Source organism: Macaca fascicularis, chromosome 2 (genome assembly GCF_037993035.2).
Source record: "Macaca fascicularis isolate 582-1 chromosome 2, T2T-MFA8v1.1".
In the NCBI taxonomy this organism is placed as follows: Eukaryota; Metazoa; Chordata; class Mammalia; order Primates; family Cercopithecidae; genus Macaca; species Macaca fascicularis.
Window position 1 is genome coordinate 38,528,627 of NC_088376.1, and position 7,964 is coordinate 38,536,590.

The following is a 7,964-nucleotide window of genomic DNA, read 5'->3' on the forward strand; positions in this document are numbered from 1 at the left end:
CAGTACCCAGCAAGTGGGACTCCCATGCAGACCACGCCTGGGCTTCCCTCCCTATTCAGGGTGGGATAATAGCCCAACATGCTGTCTGCCTCAGTCTCTGAGTCAGGCCATGCTCTAGCCACCATGACATGCACACTGGCCTTTGCAGGTTCTCCACCCTCACCACCCCTTGTTGGGATACTGGGGCATCCTCCCAAGTATGCCCCAGACTTATGAAGCTACAAAGGTGGCCCAGTGTTGAGGCAGAGCACATACACATGGTTTTGTTTGGTTTTGTTTTGTTTGTTGTTTGTTTTTCAGAGGCAGATTCTTACTCTGTCACCCAGGCTGGAGTGCAGTGGCATGATCTTGGCTCACTGCAACTTCCACCTCCTGGGTTCACATGATTTGACTCTAGCTCTCAAATTTCATGGTGTGCAGTGCTGAGCAGTTTCCTTAACCTGTGTCTTAGTTTCGACATCTGTGAAGACAGAACTAACGTTTACTTGCAGGATGTTAGGTTTAAATTAGATTAGTGCTGTGGCACACATGGACCCCAACAAAAGGTAAATATTGTTTATTTTGCATCAATGACTAGGATGGTCAAATTTAGCAAATAAAAATATAGGTGGCCCAGTTAAATTTAAATTTCAAATGAACAACTAATTTTTTAATGTATGTTTCATGCAATATTTAGGACACATTTATACTAAAGTATTATTTGATTTTTAATTGAAATTTAATGTTTTTATTAAGGTATAGTTGACAAATAAAATTGTGTATATTTATATTGTACACTGTGATGTTTTGATTGATGACAGATAGATAGATAAATAGATTGCAAAGTGGTTAAATCAAACTAATTAATATCCATCATCTCACATACTAATCCTTTTTTGTGATGAGAACATTTAAGATCCACTCTTTTAGCAATTTTCAAGTATACAATACATTGTTGCTAACTAGAGTCACCATGCTGTACAATAGATCTCCTGAATTTTTTCCTCTTGTCTAACTGAAACTTTGTAGTCTTTTACCAATATCTCCCCAGACCCCCTCCCCAAGAGTCCCTGGTAACCACCCTCTCTACTTTCTGCTTCAATTAGTTCAATATTTTCAGACTCCATATACAATTGAGATCATGCAATATTTGTCTTTCTGTGCTGGCCTATTTCACAAAGCATAATGTCTTTTAGGTTCCTCCATGTTATCACAAATGACAGAATTTCCTTCATTTGTAGGGCTGAATAGCATTGCACGTATATACATACACACTTGTGTGTGTATACATATATGTGTGTGTATACATATACATATATGTATATATACGTAAATACCATTGTGGTTTTGGTAATGAATTCTTTTATATACCATAGTTTCTTCATAAATTCTTCCATTGACAGACACCTAGGTTGATTCCACATCTTGGCTATTATGATGAATAGGGGAGTGCAGCTACGTCCTTGAGGAACTGCCTTAATTTCCTTTGGATGTATTCCCAGAAGAGGAACTGCCAGGTCATATGGTAGCTCCATTTTTAATTTTTTGAGGAACCTCCATGTTTTCCATAGTGGCTGTACTAATTTACATTCCCACCAACAGTGTGCAAGGGTTTTATTTTCTCCATACTCTCACCAACACTTCTCTTTCATCTTTTTGAGAGAAAATCGAATTTTAACTAGGAATCCTATATTTTATCTAGTAACCCTATTTCACGATAATCTTGCTTTAGCTTAGCTACACGGTAACCTATGTGGAGTATTTAAAATCATTTTACTGATAGAGAAACTGAGATTCAGTGGCATTTAATAACTTGTCCAAAATCACACTGGTAATGAAGGGTAGAGCAGGATTCAGAATTGAGCCTCATGAATACCTCTTGTCCCTGCACTACCAGTGAGCCTCAGTTTCCCTTCTGGCCCAGGAAACCTCACAGAAAATCAGCTTTAGTGTGCTGTAACAGGCCTTTTCTCTGTGGAACCAGGATGGCTGTAAAGTGTTACTGGGAAAGCAGCCCAGAAGTGGAGACTAATAGACTTCCCACCAGGGCAGCTTCCTCATGGATGCCACAGAATGTTACAGGTGAAAGCCAAGGTTAATGCAGCCAGGGCAGATGGGCCTTTGCTGGTGCCTCTACCCCAGCCACATCCACACAGAGAGCTCATGGCATGCAGGCCACAGAGGCCGCCTTGGAAACAAGCACCAGAAAATTCATAGCCCAGGCCTTTCTGGATCTGTCTGCCAGGAACTATACTGAATCTGCCTCCCTCCCGCCCCTGCAACGTCTTCCGGCAGAATTCAGAGGGCCCTGGAGAAGCCAATGGTACCTGCTGAAGGGGTTGACAATTGATTCTGGGTAGAAGGGAAACCCCACATGGGAATATGAGAAAGTGACCTGTGGGATCCCAAGTGTACCACTTCCTGGTGAGAGGCTATAGGATACAAGACATGAAAAACAAACACCAGCCGGGCGCGGTGGCTCAAGCCTGTAATCCCAGCACTTTGGGAGGCCGAGACGGGCGGATCACGAGGTCAGGAGTTCGAGACCATCCTGGCTAACACGGTGAAACCCCGTCTCTACTAAAAAATACAAAAAACTAGCCAGGCGAGGTGGCGGGCGCCTGTAGTCCCGGCTACTCGGGAGGCTGAGGCAGGAGAATGGCGTAAAAACCCGGGAGGCAGAGCTTGCAGTGAGCTGAGATCCGGCCACTGCACTCCAGCCTGGGCGACACAGCGAGACTCCGTCTCAAAAAAAAAAAAAAAGAAAAAAAAGAAAAGAAAAACAAACACCAGACTTCCTTCTCACTGGTGTATAAAGGAATGCATTTGTCCTCTTTTCTCTCTCTAGATTCTGACCTTCAAGAAGTCTGCCTCTCTCATAGATCTTCTCTCTCTGGCTTTACTGGAGTCACCTTCCTTACATGGAAGTCATGAGTGTGAGTCTTCTACAAGGAAAGGTGGTCAGTGTAGGCCGGAGAGTTCAGGGCAGATGCACATGCTTGGTCCTGGGGCCTGTGTCTGCTTCAGGACACAGCGGGGATGAGGAGAGGAGAAAGCACCAGAGGGAGGCTCATAGCGAGAATGTTTGTGCGGAGGTGGCAGGAGGAAAAACATCTGGCTCCAGGGGAGCAGTCAAACACCAGCTGCAGACAGGCTGCAGGGACTCAGGAGGTTAGGCTGAGGGTAGGTCCTGGAGTCCACTCCTTCAGGCAACCCTGCCCTCCCTGGACCCTCTCCAGGAACACACAGCGGGTATCTTCCACATACACCTCAGGTCAGCTTCATTCACCACTTAGTCAAACAGGCCAGGGAGCAGGTTGTGCTGGGGACCCAGGTGTGCATCGTTCCCCAGAGGTAAGAACGTTGACATTCCTGATACTCTGTCTCAGTCTATTTTGTGCTGGGTAATGTGTAAAAAAACAGAAATTTATGTTTCACAGTCTGAAGGCTAGGAAATTCAAGATCGAGGTGTCAGCATCTGGTGAGGGCCTTCTTTCTGCATCCTGACATAGCAGACGGCAGAAGGGAAAGCAGGGGACCAACCCTGTGTGCTCACAAGGCAGAAGAGCAGAAGGGAGATAACCCACTCCCACAAGCGCTTTTGGAGCAGCATGAATCCATTCATGCTCTCATCACCTAAACTCCTCCCATTAGGCCCCACCCCCAACACTTGAGGATTAAATTTCCAACACACGAATTTTGGGGACACACTCAGACCATAGCATCCCCCTTTTCTTGATAACAACTTTAATCCCATGCCTGTAGTAATCATCACCTCTGCATTGTATAATGTTTGTCAAGCACTCAGTCAATAGTATTTAGTAGAGGGTATTGGAAACTCAGCCTACCCGGGGAGATGACAAAAATGAGTATAGATGAATCACAAATCTACGTACATTTTATTCATATTTTAAAGACATCTAACCTTTGTATTTCCTTTACTGGTAGCTTTTGGAGGTCCTCCGGGGTAGTTGGCGTTCTAGTTGTCACAATGCCTGGGAGGTGCCACCAGCATTCAGTGCCGGAGGCTGGGAATACTAAATGTCCTGCAGTTCCTGGAACAGTCCCGCACAAGGAAGAACTGCATGGCCCAAAGGCTGATAGCATCTTCTTGGAGAAACACTTGCTAATCTCCTACAAGTTCTCCTCACTGTGGGGTAGTGGGAGCTATTGTGGGAGAGGCGAGGAGAAACCAAACTCAAAATTTGCCAATTCACAGGTTTTTTTCACCTTCTGTTCCACTTTACAGTCTCTTTTGGATGATTCAGTGTTTTGGGAGTACATGTTCCATTTTTAACATTTCTTCCCCTCCCTTTCTCTTCTCCAAAATGGTGTTAGTGTATATGAGGGCAGGGCGTATTCACTCTGTGGATGTGGGAGAGAAGAGATAGTCTGCCTAAATATGTGTGAAGAGACTCAGCGTCCTTGCATGTCTGAACATGTCTTACTTGAATTGCTCTTACACTTGAATGTAGCTAAGTTGCGTATGTCTGTATTTGCGTATGTCCCCCAAAAGCCTACCCTGAGACAAGGATGTGAGTGGAGGTAGTTTATTTGTGAGGCTATCCCAGGAAACAGGAATGAGGATGGGGCGTACTCAGACAGAAAAGAAGCAAAGTCAATCTAAGAGTGTTATTAAGGAAGCTCCCACAAGTTGGAGGCTCCATTCTTCTAGGACCACCTGAAAAGTATGTGGAATGTCCTTCTCCAATTGTCCTCCTGAAGGACACAAGCCTAGGGTGGTTGTCCACCAGCTCCTGTCACCAATTGGATGAGAGTTAGAGGGTTTCTCAAGGGCATTAACTAACCCCCCTCTTCAGGTTGGTCATCCAAAAAGATAAGGAGGGAGGATGTTACATGGAGATGAGTGAGCTCCTGTGGAAATGTCCACAGAGGTGGGCCAAGGGATGACATGGGTACCATCTGCACAATGTAGAGTTGAAACTTCCAAATGATTTCCCTTTAGAAACTAGAAGATATGATTCGTTTACTTTGAGCTTCCAGGATTAGCAAAGAACTCTAATGCCCATTGATTCCTATTCCTTTATAGGTAAACTGTTGTTTTTCTCTCTGGAAGATTTTAGTATTTTCTTCCATTCTTGAGGTTCTGCAATTTCACCAGTATGTATCCAATTATGATTTTTGGCCATTCATTTTGTGTGTCTCTCTGTGACCCTTTTCAATTTAAAAACCTGTGAGGTTTTTTCAGGTCTACATTTTCTCATGTTTTCCTATTTCCCCTCTTCCATGCTCTGAGCGCTCTCCGTTTTTTCTTTCCTTTTCTTTTCTTTTCTTTTTTCTCTCCTGTTCATGAGTTCATTTTTTATCATGTAAGTCAAAAATAAAATACTACATTCCCCACCCCCCAACCATCTAAATGGACTTTCTTCTCAGCCGGGGTGCCTTTTTAAAATTTAACCTGAGAGACTGGTTCAGGCCATGACGGGAAGTGGGGGTCGGATGTGCCTCATTATACCTCTCCAGCATTAACCTCCACACAGACTTTAAGTTTCACAAGAAGCACTTTACAGCCTGTTTTCTCTGACGCCTACTACCTGAAGGCTTCCTCTGCTAATAAGAACTTTGGTCTCCACAACCTCTTGTCTTAACCCAGACATACCCTTCTATTTCTCCCAGGTCTTTAGATAAACTCAATCAATTGTCAACCAGAAAATTTTTAAATCTACCTATATGCTAGAAGCACCCCCCCATCTTCCACTTCAAGTTGTCCCGTCTTTCTGGACCACACCAATGTATTCCTTAAATGTAATTGATTGAAGTCTCCCTAAAATGTGTAAAACCAAGCTGCACCTCAACCACCTTGGGCTCATGTTCTCAGGCCCTCCTGAGGGCTGTGTCACAGGCCATGGTCACGCATATTTGGCTCAGAATAAATCTCTTCAAATATTTTACAGAGGTTGACTCTTTTTATCAACAATCCATATCCATTCTGCTATTCAGCATATCTATTTAATGTTCAAAAACATTTGGTGTTCCTGGAATCCTAACTGACCCTTTCACACCACTTGTCTTAACTGATGGTGTGCCAGCCCCTCATATCTGAATTTTAAACTGATCTTAAAGTTATTTTTCCCTTTCCATGAACACTAGCCATTTTATTTGTTGATTTTGGTCCTTCTTTTTAATGTTTGTTTTCTTTAAATGTTTGGATATTCTTAACTATTGTTTGTATTTGAATTGGAAATTCCTGTTTGCCTGAGTAAAAGTACTGATTTCAGCTGCCTTTGGTGACTTGGGGTGGGGTGGGAAGGAGGAGGACAGGAAGGTAGAGAGTAAGGTGTGCAAGGAAGTAGCTTGCTTCATGAGAAGTGGGGCTCCCGGCTCTCCCCTTCTCACAGGGGTGTAAGTTATCTGGAGTCATTTCTTTCCTTCTCTGGCCCAACTGTCCATCTGAGTCTCCTGGGTCAGGACTCTTGCTTCAGACAGCTGTGCTCAGAGTTTATTCTACGGGCAAATGCATGAATCAGCCATCCTAATTTTCTCTCTTCCTTGGCTGTCTGGAGTTACTTCCGGCTCTGTTCTGCCTCTCTGGGTTGTTTCTTCCCATCTGGAGGATTTATCCTGGGTCTAAACATCACCCCTGCTTTCTGCTCAGTAGGTGTAAGGAGGGACAGGGGCCTAGTGGGTTCAGCTATTCCAAATACAAAGCTTTAGGAATTAACCTGATTGTCCAGAAGTCCCTTCTGCTTTCTCGATTTGTTAAGTCTGAGCTTAAAATATTTCTGGAATTTCTATTACTTCTGCTACAGCTTTCTATTGTCTAAGTTTGGGGCTATGTTTTTGTGGGTTTTTTTGTTTTTTTTTTTTTTTTTCTCTTCTGCCCTTATGTTTCTGCAATCTGATCCCATCTGCTTTCTATCTTCCAGGAATTTTTTCAAAATCTGTCTAAGGACAGTTACTTTTCTTGCTTCATAGGGCCATCATGGATTCCTTTACATCCTCCTCCTTTCATCCATTTATCTTATTAATCCTCACAATGATTCAGTGAAAAAGGTGCTTATTATTACCGTGTTTTTCAACAGGAAAACTGAGGCTAAGAGAAGTTAGATTAACTTCTCTAAGCTGTCACAGACGGAACATGGCAGTGCTGGAAATGACCTCTGGTTTATCTGACTTCAAGTGGGAGTAAAACTATTCCCTCCACTTGTCCACTTGTCAGGGATCTTCCTTATGTTTGCCTCTTAGTTCTTTCCTCCTATGGCTTGAGAGCTCCTTGAGCACAGAGGTTGTACAGGAGTCCTCTTTGTATCCCCTGCAGCACCTTGCACAGTGCAGAGAACCCCTAATACAGGCAACACGAGTCAATGGCAGGTTGTCCAAGGTCACATGGCTAGAAAGTCAGTATTTGAACTCAGGAAATCTTGCCCCAGGGACTGTACCCATCTGAGTCATGCTGCCACTCAGATCTTAGGTGCCACCAACTTCCTCCCAAGCAACCCCTTCCTGGGAGGAAAGCACATCACTACGCTAACAGCCAATCTGTACACTGGGAAGAGCACCTTTGAGGGACTTCCAGTGCTATGTTTTCTTACAAGTATAATGGCACTACTTGACTTTTTAAACCAAGACCATGTATTGTTTTGATAAAACAGAGAAGAAAAGAAACAAACAAAAAAATAAGAATGCAGAATATGGGCCATCAGGGTTATCAGCAAACTACATGGATACAACAGACATTTGGAATGTGTTAAGCTTCTGAGTGAGGAAGGGAGGGGCATTATGAAAATGGCAAGATCACACCATAAGAAGGCAAGAAGCTGGGGTTTATGATCTGCCACTAATTAAGTGTCACCTTCAACAAGGGGAATGATATGGGCTTCCATTTTTCCATTTATAAGACAAGCTCATCTCTAAGGTCCCTTTAATTCTGACGTCTAATTATTTTAAATTAATAGTAAATTCACTTTTATCAGAATTTAAAACTTTATGACTGTTCCCAGCCTCTCTGCTTACATGCGCCTTTC